Genomic DNA, 17,348 nt, shown 5'->3' on the forward strand with positions numbered 1-17,348 from the left:
AGGAATTATTTCACATTACTGTAACACTCAAGACTTCATGGGCATTACGGCAGATTTTTGGAGGCATAGATAAGAAAAGACTCCAGTCCTGTTTAACTTTTAATTTCAGAACAGCAGCATGACTAAACTCACAATTACATTATTTCACCTGGGTGACACTGAAGAGAAAAATGGACAATGACAAACCCTACCCTAGAAAGCACTGAATTATGGGAGACAGGGTGGTTTACAACTGGTTGTGTTCCACAGCTTTGTGAATGAACAGGTTGAAATCTGGCACTTACTGTAAGGAAGAAAAATGAATACTTGGGTATATTATTCATTGAAAAGAAAAAGAGCCAAGCCCTTTGCTGGCATAAATTGCCACAGCTCTATTGATTTCAAACAAGAGCTGATTTGCATCAGATGAACATCCAAGACATATTTTATAACGTGCTCAATTGTGATTAATTGTTATTACAGTCCTAAACAGGTTTTTTCATTGCTCAATTATTTTCAGCACCATACACGAAAAGAAAACAATAAGCCCTGCCGGTGAATATACCATACTCTCTAGCCACAAGACAATTAATAATTCTTTTCATAATTTAAAGAACATTAGACTTGATGTTCTCAGTTGACTTGTCTGTGAAAGGTGAGCAACTACATCTCCCACACTCATCCAGGTGATGACAGACAATCTTGCCTGTGTTCAGTTTTCTGATGCTCCTTTCACCGGTGTGTTAGGTCGTCAGGAACGCTTCCTAAACAGAAAGCCCCGAATGGACATTTTAAACATCTGGACAGAACGGGATACGGTTCCCTATATGACCAGTATAGAGGCGGCTCTACAAGCCATTTGAAAAACTCTTACATTCATTGTTCAGAACTACATAAGTATTATTCATGCAGCAGTCTGGGCCTCCATTCTTCTGTTACTCCTGCCTTTAATTTACATATTATTATAATTCTTCCTTAGAAATAAAAAAAAAAACCACCTTATTCTGAGTACTCTGTTCCCATGTGATACATGCCAGGTTTTTCTTCTTGACCTGTCAATGATTTTATGGTTCCTTTCCTTCTGTATTAATATAGTAGTAACACACTGGACGTTTGGGCAAGTCATGTCTGTAGGTTGTTATTCTACGGATATGTGAGGGGAATGGGAATGGGAAAGGGAAGGGAGAAAAGAAGACAGAAAGAGAGGAAGGAAGGAAAAGAAAATTGAGAAGGAGAAGGGGAAGAGGGAGGGAGGGAGGAAGGAAAACGGGCAGCTGCCCTATGGCTAGAGGAATCAGCACAGCTGATCGCACTGCGAAACGGAGCTGACTGAATTGTAGATCAAAGCGTATGTCAAGAGGTGGTTTCTTCGGTCAGTTCTCCTCTATGGAAACCCTTGTGGATAACAAGCATGTTTACATCTAAAGTTTTTCTCTCTGATCAATCTGTGCCTTATTTCTGTTTATTTAACAGGGTTTTTTCAGTGGCTTCATCCTGAATACATCAACATCCTTAATCTCATTCTGCCATGGTGTAATATACCCGACACCCTCCTTCTTAATTTAAAGCACATTTAGAATTATCACACATGAGTCTATTCTGTGCTGTCTATTGTCACGATCTCTTCCAACTTTGTATGCCAAGCAGCCTTGGCATAAATTTACACTTAGATGGAAGATCTTCTGAAAAATACATCTATACAAAAAAACCCAGTAGTTTTGGTACTTCAGAACATAAGTTATTCTCTGTGAGTAGGCAATCCGCACCTTTACAGAAAGGTGCTATAGAATTTGCTACAGGATTATAAAATGCTATGTGATTTTAAGGCAGACTAGAAGATTCTTTAGTGGGGAGTCTATGCCCTGCTATATTTTATGGCCTTGGCCCCTTCACAGTGATAAATCCTGACTGATTCAAAATGTTATATAAAAGGGTATTTGCTTCACCAAGCTACCTATAAAATGTGCTATGGTTCCAAAATCAGGCATGTTTGAAAATTTGGTTCTGCCATCTTGAAGATAGGACCAGCAAAATATTCCATAGTATGTATTATGGGAGCAACTGGTTGATCCCAACTGTTAAAGAAACTAAAATCTGTTCTTTCATAAGGTTGTAAAACCTAATATAATAACAACTATGGAAGGAAGCTCAGTAAACACTGATTTACTCCTGCAGGCTAATAATACTTTTCTATACATCACCATGTAGATCTGTAGCCATTCTTTTTCATAGGATCATAGGGAAATTCAGGGTGGAAGGGACCTCGTGAGGTCTCTAGTCCAACCTTCTGCCCAAAGCAGGGTCAGCTCTGAAGTCACACCAAGTTATGCAGGGCTTTATCCAGTTTGGTCTTGGAAACCTCCAGACACAGAGGCTGCACAACCTCTCTGGGCAACCTGTGAATCTCTCTTGTTGCCACTTATGCCTGCTGTCTCCCATCCTCCAACCATACATCACTTCCTTAGCTAAGGCTTTTCTGTTGGTTTGTGTGTTGTCATAGCTATGTCTTAATCCCTAAACTGGATTTATATTGGTGCACCTTAATGCCTGTAAAAAGTCCTGGTGATACTAATGAGATTATGCCCAAGTGCAAAGGCATCCATCCATACCAGTCCTGTTTCAGGACTGCAGACTTTGCAGACTTTCTCTGTAACCAAAGGTGAACAAATATCAAGTAAAAAAAAAATATTTCAGACAATTCTAATTTGTCATTTAAATAAACACATTTTCTGTAGATCTCACTGAAATAAAAACAAAAACCCCACAAAAATAAACCTCCGTTAGATATATAATTTAACAAAGCTGAGTATGTAAAAGAAACTGGAACAGCAGGTATCTTTAAAACAGTCGAAGTTGCATCTTGAGGGGCTTTATATGATGCAGTAACAATCTACCTAGAATTATATGAAATTTTCTATTACCTTAGCAAAATGCCGTATCAGTATGCTAGCTTATCCCACATATTTAAAGACAGAGATAGGCAAATAAATGAAAGCGAGATTGGAGACTGTGACATAAAAATAGAGAAAACAGGAGTCTAATATATACTGTCAGATAAAAGGAGCCTGAAGGGAGATGATAAAACAGTTTAAATACCCTGAAGGAAGTAATATCAAGGAATGAAGAGAAATATTCACAGTATGTAGGAGAGCTAAACCAACTTGTGTTTACCAGGACCTGCAAGTTTTAAAAAAGAAAATATTTGGGTGAGACAATATGAACATTTTCAGAGAACAGTAATGCATAACTGGGACTCCAGCAGGGAGGACGCCACACTCCTCAAGTTTCTCGAGCCCTTTGCTCTCTTGCTGGTCAGCCAGTTGGGCCCTGGCCCTTCAGCTGTCCCCTTTCTCAATGGCAGGGCCCACCCGCTACAGTCCCCTGCCACCCACATTGATCCCCTTGGTTGGTTGGAGCTCCATTCAGCACAGTGCTCTTCTCTCCCTGGCAATAACAGGGTTAATTAGCGCCCACCCAGGTCTCAGGTATAACAGAAACATCTGTGAGAGCCAACCTGTTTCAGAGAAGGCTATTTTGAAAGCATGAAGGCTGTCACACGTCTCCATGTGAAGACTGGCCCATAGCCTCACCATGGTCAGTAGTGGAACCCCATTGCATGGTACCTGCTAAGCTGCGCCTGTGTTGGCAGACCAAAAGCCCTGTCACTGAGGACGCCATGCCCAGACCACATATATTTCAGGGGGTCTCCTTCAGACTACTTCTAGTCTAGTCCCATCTCCAGCACGCTCACTACCAAATAAAATGGGCTAGGTGTGCTCCTGGAGTACCTCTTCCAGCCTGGTTTCACCTGAGATGATTCTGAGACCACTCTGAACCAAAGCACAGAAACTGGGGATGGTTGGGAGATTCACTTCCAAACTGCACTCCTGATCCAAATTAAAATGTTAATGGAGATGAATCCAATTGTTCAGAGTTTCCAGGCAATTGTCTTCCTAGCCCTCTTCAGGTAGGTCACAAAAACCTGGGCTTCCTTCCCAGCACGAAGCTGTTTTGTTTCTGTATTTTTACATTTGTCTTACTCACCCTCGCGCTTCCAGTTTCTGCAGGGAGCATCATTTAGATCAATGATTTTCAAACTTTCCTACCCTAATATATTTATTTTTTCTTTGGAAATGCCAGTCCGTATATATCACATTTAAACAATAAGCTTGCCTTTCTCTGATACCTTTTCCAGGGCCAGGGACCCCAAGGAAGCGGCCCAAAGATCTCCAGAGATTCAGAGGCCCCAAGAAGGAAATCATTGCTTTAGATTACCCACAGAACAAAAGACAGAGCCAGTCATCACCCTACGACAGTAACACAGTACTTACGGATGATGCCCTTCTTCTGGAGAGGTAACTATGCCTCTTCAAATGCTCTACTACTCTGTGCCACTGCATCTCTCCCATGCGGTTCAGGATTAAATCAGAGTAATCATACAAGGGAAAGAAAATTCCACATATGTTACAATTAGATGAAAAAAATGTCCTTTTCAAAGCTCAGCATCACAGATCATCTTTGATTATAAAGACATTTTACTAGTTACAGTGACTCCATGTAGGCCAGAATCTGTTGCAATAATATGGAAGATGACAGCATAAACAAAAAATAAAAGAAAATGAAGGTAGGCATTGTCTTCATTATTCCTTTATACTGTAATATCTTCTGCAGGATAAATCAAGTGGATTTTACAAGCTGTGTGTTACAGCACAGATTCATTTTTCATAGCTTTCATAGACGTTTTTCTGCATTAAGCAAACAATTGCCAAGTAAAAGCTAAACCGTGTTTTTGGAGTCAAGCCATCCCTCATGCAGTTTTGCATGAATCACGTTGTGTTTATTGGTAGCCTCAGACAAACAAGCAGTAGTCCTGACTAATGACAACAAACATAATAAAATAGCTATGCCTCATTGCTCCTGGGAAAGAGGACAGAGGTAGCATACCCACATACCTGCTCATTCTGACGTTACACTGATGTTTCTGTCACTGCCAGACAGGACAGACATCCTTTCCCAAATTACTTCCTAAGAAAGGAGCACGTGACCAACAGCAAGTAAATTAGGTGTGACACTGGTTACCTGGATTTAGTTCCTTGCCTTGACGAAGACTTCCCGCGTGACTCAGACAAGTAATTTTTCTGTCTTCCTGTTCCCAAGCATTATGTATGGAAATAGTTATTTACTTCAGCGAGTACATTGCAAGAGGCAAGAAGAGTCAGACAGTCCAAGATCTTTACCATGTGGGATGATGTCCTGGTTTCAGCTGGGATAGAGTTAATTTTCTTCTTAGTAGCTGGTATAGTGCTGTGTTTTGGATTTAGTATGAGAATAATGTTGATAACACACTGATGGTTTAGTTGTTGCTAAGTAGTGGTTACACCAGTCAAGGACTTTTCAGCTTCCCATGCTCTGCATGGCGTACAAGAAGCTGGGAGGGGGCACAGCCAGGGGGCCTGACCCACATTGGCCACAGGGCTATTCCACACCATATGACGTCATGCTCAGTATATAACTGGGGCGAGTTGGCCGGGGGGGAAGGGATTGCTGCTCGGGAACAGGCTGGGCATCAGTCAGGGGGTGGTGAGCAATTGTGTCGTATATCACTTGCTTGGTACATTATTATTGTATTGTATTATTATTATTATTATTACTACCACTACTACTATCATTCTATTTTATTTTACTTCAATTATTAAACTGTTCTTATCTCAACCCAGGAGTTGTCTGACTTTCACCCTTCCAATTCTCTCCCCCACCCCACTGGGGGGGAGTGAGTGAGCGGCTGTGTGGTTCATAGTTGCTGGCTGGGGTTAAACCACGACAGATGAGTCTAATTGTTTTGAGAGATACTATATACAAGCACAATAACATTGTTATAATAAAAGATCCTGATTCATTATCGTAATTACCTTCCCAGGAATACATGGAAAAGATGATACCTGAGTAATATTTCATGATATTTTTCTTTAGAGCCTGAGAAATCACTGGAATGTTGAAATACAAGTGCCAGCATTCCCTTCCCAAATCAAGACTGAATACGCAGGATTTAGTGCGGCAGCACCACCTGTCGGTAAATTTGTCACCAAGTTATCTAAAAAGCAAATAGAAAATTATCAAAGCAGACCACGAAATGAAATGCTGAGATTTCATGAAATGCTGAACCTCCAAACTATATCTTCAACTGTATTGCCTTACTGCCAAGACCCATATGTGAAACTAGGACCCACATCAAGGAGCACCCGTATTATTAGTGCTGCAGAAATACTCTTCCACACGAACCATTCTTTTACTATAGGCAACACTTCCTTGAGCCAGAATTTCACATTTTTTACCCTCGGTAATTTTGCAGCAGCAAAGGCTGCCTAATTTGCACAGAAGCTTCAGATTAAAATCAGGGTGGTTCTTCAAAGTGAGTATACACAGAAAAGCGTTCCTGGAAGAGGCAAAGCCATCGTAAGTGGCAAACAGTTTATCAAGCTGTCAGCAGTGTCAGTTCTGGCTGCGAAATCTGAAAGAGCAGCAAATGTAAGGTTAACGAGTGATTCTTACTTCAGGAAGGGTGGCATTCACATAAGTGTGAAAACAGGGAAATCTCACAGCTCTTACTGATGAGACTGTTTTTCCAATGTGGAATAGCAACTCAAATTACTGGATTGTAAGGAAAATACACATCTCATCACCTTAAGCTCAGAAACAGGCTGTAGTGTGCAGATAAATATTTTGCTCACTGCTATAGTTTTCTATGGGGTTGTTGAGCAGGGATCATGGCACACCGTAATAAAGGCAAATGACATGGAAAGGAAATTGCCATCAACTGTAGAGATCTGAGCAGCAATCGGAAAAAAAACCCCAGACAATTTCACCAAATAAACTCAAAATTAAGAAAATCTATTGTCAATCTAATCTTGTGTAATGTCTTCACCTTTTACATCGAGTACGTCAGCCTTTCTAGACCGAGAATCCATCCTCAGGCAGGTACTGTTGTGCTCGGACTACGCCGTGGAGTTCACGTGTGCCCATTGCTCAGAAGCATGTCTACACTACATATTACTGCAGGGCACTGTTCTTGTTTAGGGCTCGACCTATGTTGCTGAGACCGTCCTAAGGCAGACCTGGCCATCATATCACTTGTTCTCCAGCCGAGCATCCACTCAGAAGAGCTGTTCCAAAGCCCCTGTGGTCTTCTACTGTCTGCACAAGTTCAGTGTGCAATGCACTTGCACCCACCGGGCTCTATTCTCCAACCACAAGTGCCTGAAGGCAAGGATCTCTGGCTTCTCTTACACAAAAATATTGATACTTTGCTTTAGACCTCTAGTAATTGATTGCCTGCTCATATACTTTATGCAATAATTCATTACTTTTATTATGGATTTAGGCTTGAACAGCTGGGCACGCAACTATTTGCACCCTGCTTTGGAGAACTGCGAGTCCAGCCAGGCAGCTTAAATTACAAGCACCCTGGTTTTGCCAGTCCTACTTCTAATTACTCATGCTTGACAACATGATCAGTGTCAGCAGTTTCAGTGCTTAGTTTCTCATACTGGTTACATATGATAAATTGCAGAGCTCTCCTCCATTTTAAAACTTCTCACTGACGGACACATCCATTTATTTACAGTTAAATAGACACAGGCTACAGATTTCACTTCCATCAGAGCTACAGGATAAAGGGAAACAGGAGCAGTGCGGAGGCCAAACAGCAGTTGTGCCTCCTCATTCCTCACTTGGTCTCTTGCTGCCAGCAACGGGAGGAAAATGTCAAAGGGTTCAGCATAGGACGCTTTACAGAATGTGGTCTTTCCCACTTCTTACTGCAAGAGGGTTTTCACTTTGTTTCTAGGAAGAAGGTTTGTACACTCTGGACTCAGTGTACTTCTGTGTACACTTCTGTACACAGGAGGTTTGTACACTCTGGACTCTGCAAGAATAGCGGTGTTCACTGCTCTCCAGATGGAAGCATCACCCGCAAATAACTGCACTGACATTTTCTTCTTTGCCCTCTTACTCGCCTGCCACAAGCACATTAATAAGTCAGTAAGAGCACGAAATACAGACCAAGATGTTTCAGATGACTAGTAGAGTTCAGATAGCCCAATTAATTCGGTGTCCAACACACGGCATCTTAAAAGAACCTCATTTTTTCAGCAAATAGTCATTCAGCATTATTTGAAGATAAAATAACATTCAAGAATCTCAAAGGAGATGCCAAGTACCAATTTAAAGCAAATGGGAACAACTTTGGGTTTCACTAGGCCTTCTCACAGACTGGGAGATAAAGGAATTATATTATTTCTAAGATATTCACTTGTGCCTATCTAAAAATCATGCTTTTGTACCCTGCACATTTGAAAGTGCAGTTGCTGTGCACTTCAGTACTATGCTGAACTCAACTCCGTATTTGCAAAGCATTTTTGAATAATGTGGTCTTTTCCACCTATATTGCAAAGAAACAGAAGGATAATGTATTGTTTGTAACAGTACTGACAAAATACCAGAGCACTCCATTAATAGCATCTTTTCCTTCATCGGCTCTCTTTGATTTCCTATCATTGTTTTGGTTCCCCAAAATAAACATTTTGTCTCCTTCTTTTGAGAGGAAACAGTTAAATACAGACAGAGAACTGGTAAGCATTATGGTAATGATCTCTAAATATAGTCCTAGGAAATTTATTATACAAACATTTGTATTTGCATTGAATAAGTTCATTTTGGGCTAACCCTTTCCTAACTTCTGCCTCAACAGAAAACAGGGCTGTTGGCAAAGCTGCTCTGGGGTTTTTCAAATGCTCAGGTGTTACGATGTAATCCGCAATTTTACCTCTGGCATCTTTGCAGCACCTACATTTTTGCCTAAAAGACACCCTACCTGGGAACATGCTTTCCCTGCATGTGGGCAAAACCGATGTCTGAAATTATCTCAGTATCTTGGCATGTTTTCCACATAGTACATACATATTGGGTCTTTTTAACCATGCTTTCTATATCTGTATTCTAATATCTGTATTCTGTATCTGTATTGATATCTCTATCTGCCCACTGTATTTCCTGCCATCTTTTGCTGTGTTCTACATCAGCTCATTCAGTATCTTCATCACCGTAACTCTTGTGGCTCCACTACCAATTCTGTACATACTGCCCTATACATACTGCCCCAATTAATTTTATATTTCTACTGTGAAGAACAAGAAACGAGGAGAGAAGCACATATGAAATAATGCTCCGTTGTTGTAATCTTGGGTCAATGTTTTTCTCAGTCAGAACTTTGGCAAGAGGAGACTGTGAAAGCTGCAGTCACTCTAAAAAGCTGCTAACTTTAAAAAGACCGCCAGTTGCAAAATAATAAGAGTGGCAGGGCTTGCTCTGGGGCTTCTCCTTTTTCTTTGCCTTCCTGCGTAGCTCCAGCAGCTCCAGCCTGCTTGCCTTCTAAGCCAGGCAGTGAGCCTGATGCTCTCTTGAACTGCTGTTTCAGTTTACTGACAAACAGCTCAAGCACGGAATGCTTTCTTTTTCTAGCTTTTTTTATTGCAGAAACACTTCCTAATGTCACATTAAAACTCTGCTCCCTCCAAACCGTCCACTAAGTTAAAAAACCCCCATGACTACAGTTACCATAGAAGCTCTCTCTAAGATACAGAACAATTTCTTACAGAAGTCTGCAGAGGAGTACCGAGTATCATCAGAGCCGTGATACAATGGTGCAGAGGGAAAAGACGGATGGGCTGTGCTCCAGAGCCTGAATTTCTCACAAGTTTCTCTCGGTGATGAAGAGTGTCTCTGCTGAAACAGGAATGGCTATTTGCACAGTGAGCTAACTTATCAGGGGGTCACCTGAGTATCACGAGTCCATGACGAAACAATAAAACAGAGTAATAAAACTTATCCCTTTGCATCTTCAAGTCACTACACTTGTTAAAGAGTATGACTGGGGCGCTGCATCAGTCCCAGCTGATGAAGAATGCTCTCTGCATTTGTGTTCGTATCTGTGAAAGAATGACAGAATTCCTCTGGATGGAAATAATGTGTTATCTGGTCTTCTCATGGCACTGACATCTTCCAGTCTTGCGATACTATGAGCAAAACAAATTTCTTGTCATTTCAGCCCATAAATGGCTCCCTTTGGCATTAAAAAGTCTGTAAAAACCATAATTACAATTGCAAAAAAACAGAGACAAAACCCAAGTAACAGATCGCACATGCATTCCCGACGCATGACATCTCAGGCATAAGTGCAGACACTTTTCCACTCAAAGATGCTGCCAAATGAAAAAGAAAAGTCATCGCTATTTGTTCCTGCTACTAAAAAAAATATGTTTTCTGAACTGCATTTCAAAACCACTTTGTATTGAGAACGCCTGCTGGAACACAATTCAGAGCTGTTACAGGAGAATTCTGCTACCACCTTCTGGCTGACAGAAATACTTAGCACTTACTTAACCAGCAGCGTACACTGAGTTGGTAACGTGTTTGCTGTTTCTTCAGTCTGCACTCTTCACACATTACTGCCCCATTTTCTTTAATACAGAAATAGGAAATACACACAAAAAAGTTCCACCTTCATTTTGCAAACCTTTCTGATAAGAAGAAAAAAAAATGCAAAGCCTAAATATTTAATGTGAAATTGTTTTACAGATTTCAAAATCATTGGTTTGTAATTAAGAAGATTTAAATTTATCATCATTGAAATTAAACTTCTTGACACAAAACTAAGTGGGTTTTTTCTACTTCTTATCGCTCCCAAAAAAGTGCTGTGGTTCAACCGATTTATTTCATTAAGCTATCAATGAACAGAGAAATCCATTGTTTACATCGCTATAACAATAATTCACAAAAGGTGCAGTCTGGTAAAATCTTTTGCACGTGTGATTTAGTCCCACTAACCTCACAGTATCAGAAACAAAGACGATCGGTATGCTGGACGGCTGCTTTTACTTGAATACAATTGCTTGCAGTAAATTGAATGAAAAAAAAAAAGCATAATCCAGACCACAGTCTTGTTAGCTGTGTTATGACCTTTTCTACCATTGCCACAATTTATTCTGAAAACTTCTGGAGTTACATAACAAAATCAGCACTTCTTTCTTTTGCTTTTAAGTAACTATCCAGTCTTGAGCTAAAGAAAAGCCTGAAGCTGTAAGAGTAAAGGTTCAGAAACGATGATAAATAAAAAGAACTTTGTATTTAAATATTTTAAATAGCCTTATTTTTAAAACAACATCTGATTTGGGGAACTGTCCACAAGAGCACCTTGAATGAATTTGGCAATGCTGACCAAGTAGGAGTAATCGCATCAATAAAGAATACAGAAGTAAAATAAAGGTCATCATTATTTTCCATGACTAATACCAGGTCATTTCTCCTAATGTAAGTTCCTGCTGTTGCTGAAACAGGTGGTCTGAATTCCCCCTTCGCATGCACGACAGCAGATGACTTGTGGTAGTTCCCTCCGGGATAAAAGAAGGAAAAAGCTGGAGATGGGGCAAATGGAAGCTCAAACACTCAGTTTGGTGGTTGTGAAAACATCCACAAAATAAAAGTGAACATGTTACTGCGCTGTAACTATCAAATATCTGATCTAAATTTAGATTTCCTTCTTCTCCCACCAGTATTCATGCAATCTATCAATTACTTCCAAACTCCTTTGGGTCACAGCATTAGTGCAGTATGTGTACCTACATGAATTATCTGCATATTTTCTCTCATCTAGGGAGCTGAATTTTTTAAATTTCACCATAACATTTACGTTTAAGTATTCACAGATTCTGTTGTATTTCATCCTTGTTTCAGCTGTAGCAAGGCTGAAAAAGATCCATAGAATAGTTTAGGTTGGAAAAGACCTTTAAGATCATTATAATACACGCATCACTGCAAGTTATTACAAAGTACCACTCTACAGAATGGTTGTACAGATTGCATCAAAGAGGTTTTACTCTCTGCAGCTGGTGAAAGGCATAGAAAAATTTAAACGGGGAGGCATCAATGTATTATTTGGACTTAACCCACATCCTACTGAACTCAATAATAAAATTCCCAGTCTTCTTATCAGGACCTGAAAGCAGACTTCTGAAAACTGATTAAAAATTATAAGGTTTTCTAGGTTTCAAAGGCCCCTTGAGAATCCAGCCATAAGTGACTAAGCCTCTCTCAAAATGAAATGCAGGCACCTAGGTTACGTAGATGACACCTTTGAAAATTCTGCCTTAAATGAATTCTTACGATCACACAGCAAGCCTATGCTAAAGCCAGATATCAAAGGCAGGTGGTGAGCCTTAATGAAGCATCTACTCAAATTCAGGCCATGTTTTAGCAGCAAGCACTCAGGTGGATTATTAGAAGCGGGTGCTGTTTAATCTCCCTCACCTCCTGGGAAAAACTGGCATTTAAAAAATGTTAGCAACAGCAATCGCAGAAAGGGGAGGAAAGTCTTCCCTCCTGAAAAGCCAGCCGTTCTGCCTCTCCATGAGATGTGACGTTTTAACATTTTCTCCCCATCAAATCTGAGCATATGCAGTTGAACTGGACAGTTCTTGCAGACTCTACAGGCTTTTGACTCTCAGCTTTTCAGGGATTTACAATTGTATTTAAACCTCTGCTAAGCTTCCTGAAGAAAGGATTTGTTTAATTATTTCACATTTTGATATTTCCAGATCTGAAACAGAGCTGCCTGCCTTGACTCTCACTGAGTCTCCAGAATCCTTTTAAGTTTCACGGACTCCCTGTCTGTTCCAAGGAAGCTGAGGGAGCCCAAAATGCCCTTTGCCGCTGATGAGAAGCCAAAAGATTCAGGTGCCACCCACACAGCAGCCTGACTCTGGAGCTACAGTCTTGACAATCTTCTCCCCACCCTCTGTCAGTTTTATTCAAAACTGGTTTAGTTTGGGTTTTTGGTTTTTTTTTGCAATCCTAGGACTAGCAGTTCTGCATGAGCAATGTCCAGGATTGCAGACAGTGGGATGAGAGGCTCCTCACCAAGCAAACTGGCAAGCACATCAGCAGATTCTGCATTTTGAGAAGCGAACTAAAACATGCTGTTTCTTTACAGATTCGGGTTTTGCAGTGAAACCCTGCCATTTCAAACGCTTGGAAATTTGTGACCATCTCATGTATAAGTTCATGAAGCATGGGCGAGATGGGATGACTTTTGACTGGTAGAAACTCAGGATGGCTTTTGGCAGAGGAAATCTTTGCACAGAATCTAGCTCCGTGCAAAAAAGGGGATATAAACCCCTCTGCTATCAGCCAGAAAACACACCCAGCATGTCGGGACACACAGAAAGCATTCAGTGTCCAAGAGAAGGGTGCACCGACATGCTATCTAGCAGTGAGAGCCGACAGAGGATAACATTACTAAACCACAGCAGATCCGATAATATATTTTCAAGCTTAGAGCACAATGAAAAGACACCACTTCTGCCTGCCTAAAGCTGTCTTTAACAAAGAATTGCCTTGCAATGCATCTTTTGACAGAATTCAATGCCACATTCTGCTCATTTCACCTACCTGTTTGGTCCAAAGCTACAAATATAGTTCTTGGTGGAGACTTCTTACTTAGTACAGAGTGCCTTGAACTAAAAACTTCCATAGGAAGTCCTTAAAGCATTGAACCATTGTTTTTAGGAACATAAATGTTATGAATAATACAATGCATAATATTTCATGGTAAGCGGGTGTAAAGGATGAGAAAGCTTCACATGACAGTGGTCATCTCCAGGGTGTAATAAGCAAACATTTTTCATGGGTTCTTAAGACCACAGGATGGGCAGTAGCTCTGCATTCTAAAAGGCAACACACATTACTGGTTGTACTAGTGCAATCTGGCCAACTACCACTTCGGGGGAAGCAGAGAGGATTTAGAAAGCGAAAAAAATATTGTCACAATGAATATGTTGCTGTGACACTTCAATCTTCTGGTCCAGATTGCGGATAATGAATCCCAAATTAAAAAGAATTTTCTCCGAGAAAAAGACTGAACTCCTTCACAAGAGAAACTCATTTTCACTGTCTGATCATCTAATTTGACACTCTGAATAACAAGACACGGGAACTTCATGGAGTAATTCCTGCTTCAGATATCTAATCTGTGCTTGAAAGACACTGTTTTATATATACATGTATGTATATGTGTATATATATACATAAAACCAAAAGGTAACATACCAAACCAATCATCCTTTTAAAGCTTCCAGTTACGGAATAATAATCCCATCAATCATCACTACTCTTGAGACTGTCCATCTGATTTCTGGATTGCAGATACATAGCTTCCCTTTCCAGCCACTGATTCTTCCTATCCCTTTCTGTTAGCCTCGGTGACCCTGTATCAAAAATGGCATTTTTCCATGGAATTATACAAACTATGATCGAGTCTTACTTAACCTTCTCTAGAATTACTTCAAAATTCCCCTCGATCAGAACATTTCTGACACTTTGTAATCATCTATGATCAGCAAAAAACTGTGTTCTTACCATCAGAGTGACTGCCACTGACACAGTATTTCCCACCAACTTTTTAAGTCTATCCCAATGCGTACATACATACAAGTCCAGAGCAAGAGTACAGTCTCCTATGTATGTGCGTTCATTGTAGAACACTGCTTCCCTGTTTTTTTAAGTGTAGAATTTCTGATGTGAGAAAAATAGAGCCTATGTAAATAAAATAAAAAGTTATATGAACACAACTCTCTCACTATTTCTCAGATACAGTATCTCAGAACACCAAATACAAGATCCAGTTGTTAAAGATATCATAGAAGTTTGTCTAACACTCTGGAAGACTTCGCAGCTGAAAATAAAGGACAAAACTTATCAAAAATTATGTATGTACTTTTAACGTTTTAAGTTCTAGGGACCCAAAATCCAGTGACCAACCATTAGACAATTATTCCGTATCATTCTGAATCTCAGTTAAAAACAGACGTTTCTACACAAAATGTACAGGAATAAATGAGGCTTTGTTATTATGCACACAAGACAATTCTCTAAATCTTATTTGAACAAGTTACTCCCTAAATTTTCAAAACTGTGTTGAAAAATCTCTTATGCCTTCCTATCAAGCACGGAAGCTGCCTTTTTGAATCTATGCAGACTTCTGTGAGATGACTATTGCGTACTGTGAATCTGCAGTGTTTTGTGCGGGCAGAATATACGCGATTTCAAAAGACCCACTTAATTACAAACCCCTATTTGCTTGTACGCTGTTCTGCGAAACAAAAAACTCATTCCATTTAACATCACGTACAAAGAAGACAGCTACAGCTCAGTAACCTTCAGAGAACCAATTATGTGTGTGTTCATTTTAACAACAAACTGAGTTTTCAGATTAGTGTTTAATTTTCTTTAATACAGAATTTTGAACTGTGAAACAAATACATTCTTGATAGATTCATTTCTGGAGGATCTAAAGGCATGTCTTTCATCAGTGAGATAGTAATTAGGTGTGGAATAGCACCACATGATACTTTTTGGGAACTATATGGACGTTAAATTTTATTTTTCTCCCCACAAGTTTTCTCTGTGTGTTTGAACCAAACTCCATTACTAAGGTCATAGGAATGCTACTGTTTAATCCACTAAATATCATTCTGGCAAAATAACAGTTTTTGAATTTTTATACAAATATTCTCAGAACAGAAATTGATGCTGCCTCTGCAGAAGCATAACGTTTTTGTATTGCACAAAGCCAAAAAATGTTGGCTCCTTCTAAAACAGAAGTATCCTTGCTCCCTACGGATGAAATGCAACCACAGTCACAGGAATAGCACAAAACTTATTTTATGGATATAAATCAGACTTCTATTCTTATGTGGTACTTTCACTGGCAGTGAATAAGGTGAATTTCATGTTTTAAGAACAATTATTGGCCCTACAATAGCAATGCAAGTACACCTACTTTATTTATGCAATGTTTCCATCAATCTTCTCCTTATAAAATAAGGTATCCAAACAAGAGAAACAACTTAAATGCTTTCTATACAAAAAGGGAGGCATAATACATTCTTACTTTTTCCCTTTCTTTCCAAACTGTTATTGCCACATGTATTTATACATTAAGATGCTCCTGGCAAACAGCAAAAGAATGTTTTTTCTGTTTGAAACTAAGCAGCTTATCCTCCCCGTCTTGTGACAGGCCTCAGTGGGAGCTTCACATCTGGAGCAAGCACTTGGTATTTGATGGCTCAAGCAAACGTGTTTCTTGACCAAGAATATATGCTTCTTTATGTAAGATATACAGATAATGAAGCTAGTGGAGCGCATCTCACAAACTCACCAGTTTGCAGAAGTCTAGGGCTACACTGGAAGCAGTCCCCTGATTATCCTTTTTGCATCCTTAAACTCCCTTTAAAGAGGCCCTTGTAGGGACCACTTCACCTGCTCACTCTGTGCACACGTGCTTCGGGATTTGTCATATGCCGTATGAACACCTAGGCGTTTCTATTTTAAAAATTGTGCAGGAGATGCTTAATTAGAAGAAATCAATTTGTATTTGCCTGCAGAAATGTAGATAGCTGTAATTATTACACACAACCTATTATAATACATCAAAGAAGTTGGCAGGCTACAGAGGACACGTGAACTGGTCAGCTGACAGGAGCGCTCAGGGTAACTCCCAGGGAACTGAGAGAACATTAAAAAAAATAACTTTTTCATAGTCATTTCTGATGTTAGTATCTTTGTTTCTGTGCAAATGAGACAATCCTTTAATACATAAACAAAAGTATTTTTTTTTAAACTAAACTCACACGTATCATAGACATTTACGACGTTCACAGTTTCCTAATCAGTCTTTTTACGTAGCCAAATATTCTTGAAGTGACTTAGCCCACCTACATTCTCAAAACAAATGCAGAACTCGCCCGAGGCCGAGCATCCCCCCCCGCCAGCCCAGCAACGGCACCGGTCGCAGGCCCAGCCGCTCGCCGGCTGCCGGCGGCTCCAGAGCGCGGAGGGGCGCGGAGGGCACGGCCGCCCAGCGGCGCCCCCGCAGCCCCGGCCAGGCGAGCCGCCGCCAGCCTCCCCCAGAGCCTCCCGGGCCCCGCCGCCGGACGGGGCCGTGAGGCGGCCGAGCCCGGCGCCACAGGGCCCTGGGAACGGGGAGCGCGGCTGCGGGCCGGCGGCAATCCGCCTCCTTCTGCTGCAGCGGAAGCGCTTTCTAGAGGTCCTCTACCCCCGGCGCCAGCCCTGCCGCGGGCGACGAAGCCGCGGAGTCACCCGGGGACGGCGCCACCGGCTGCCCGAACCGCCATCCCGCCTCCGCCCCGCCTCACCGCGCAGGCGCCCCGCCGCCTTCCTCCTCTCGCTCCGGCAACGGCTGCCGCGCCGGGCGGCGGCGCCTGCGCGGTGGCGGCTGCCCGCTCTCCCCTTCCCCCGAA

General features: G+C 41.1%; 1 long non-coding RNA gene across 1 annotated transcript in view; it reads right to left on the reverse strand.

The window, feature by feature from the left end:
- LOC148055944 (uncharacterized) overlaps positions 1-17,288 on the reverse strand; it is a 124,660-nt gene extending 107,372 nt beyond the window's left edge. Inside the window, exon 1 of the long non-coding RNA XR_015704439.1 lies at positions 17,244-17,288. This is a non-coding gene — a long non-coding RNA (uncharacterized LOC148055944). The remainder of the gene's footprint in view (positions 1-17,243) is intronic.
- Between the last annotated feature and the right edge of the window lie 60 nt (positions 17,289-17,348).

The sequence above is a fragment of the Nipponia nippon genome, unplaced genomic scaffold, assembly GCF_047370975.1.
Source record: "Nipponia nippon isolate SJK-2023a ecotype South Korea unplaced genomic scaffold, ASM4737097v1 scaffold_2, whole genome shotgun sequence".
NCBI lineage: Eukaryota > Metazoa > Chordata > Aves > Pelecaniformes > Threskiornithidae > Nipponia > Nipponia nippon.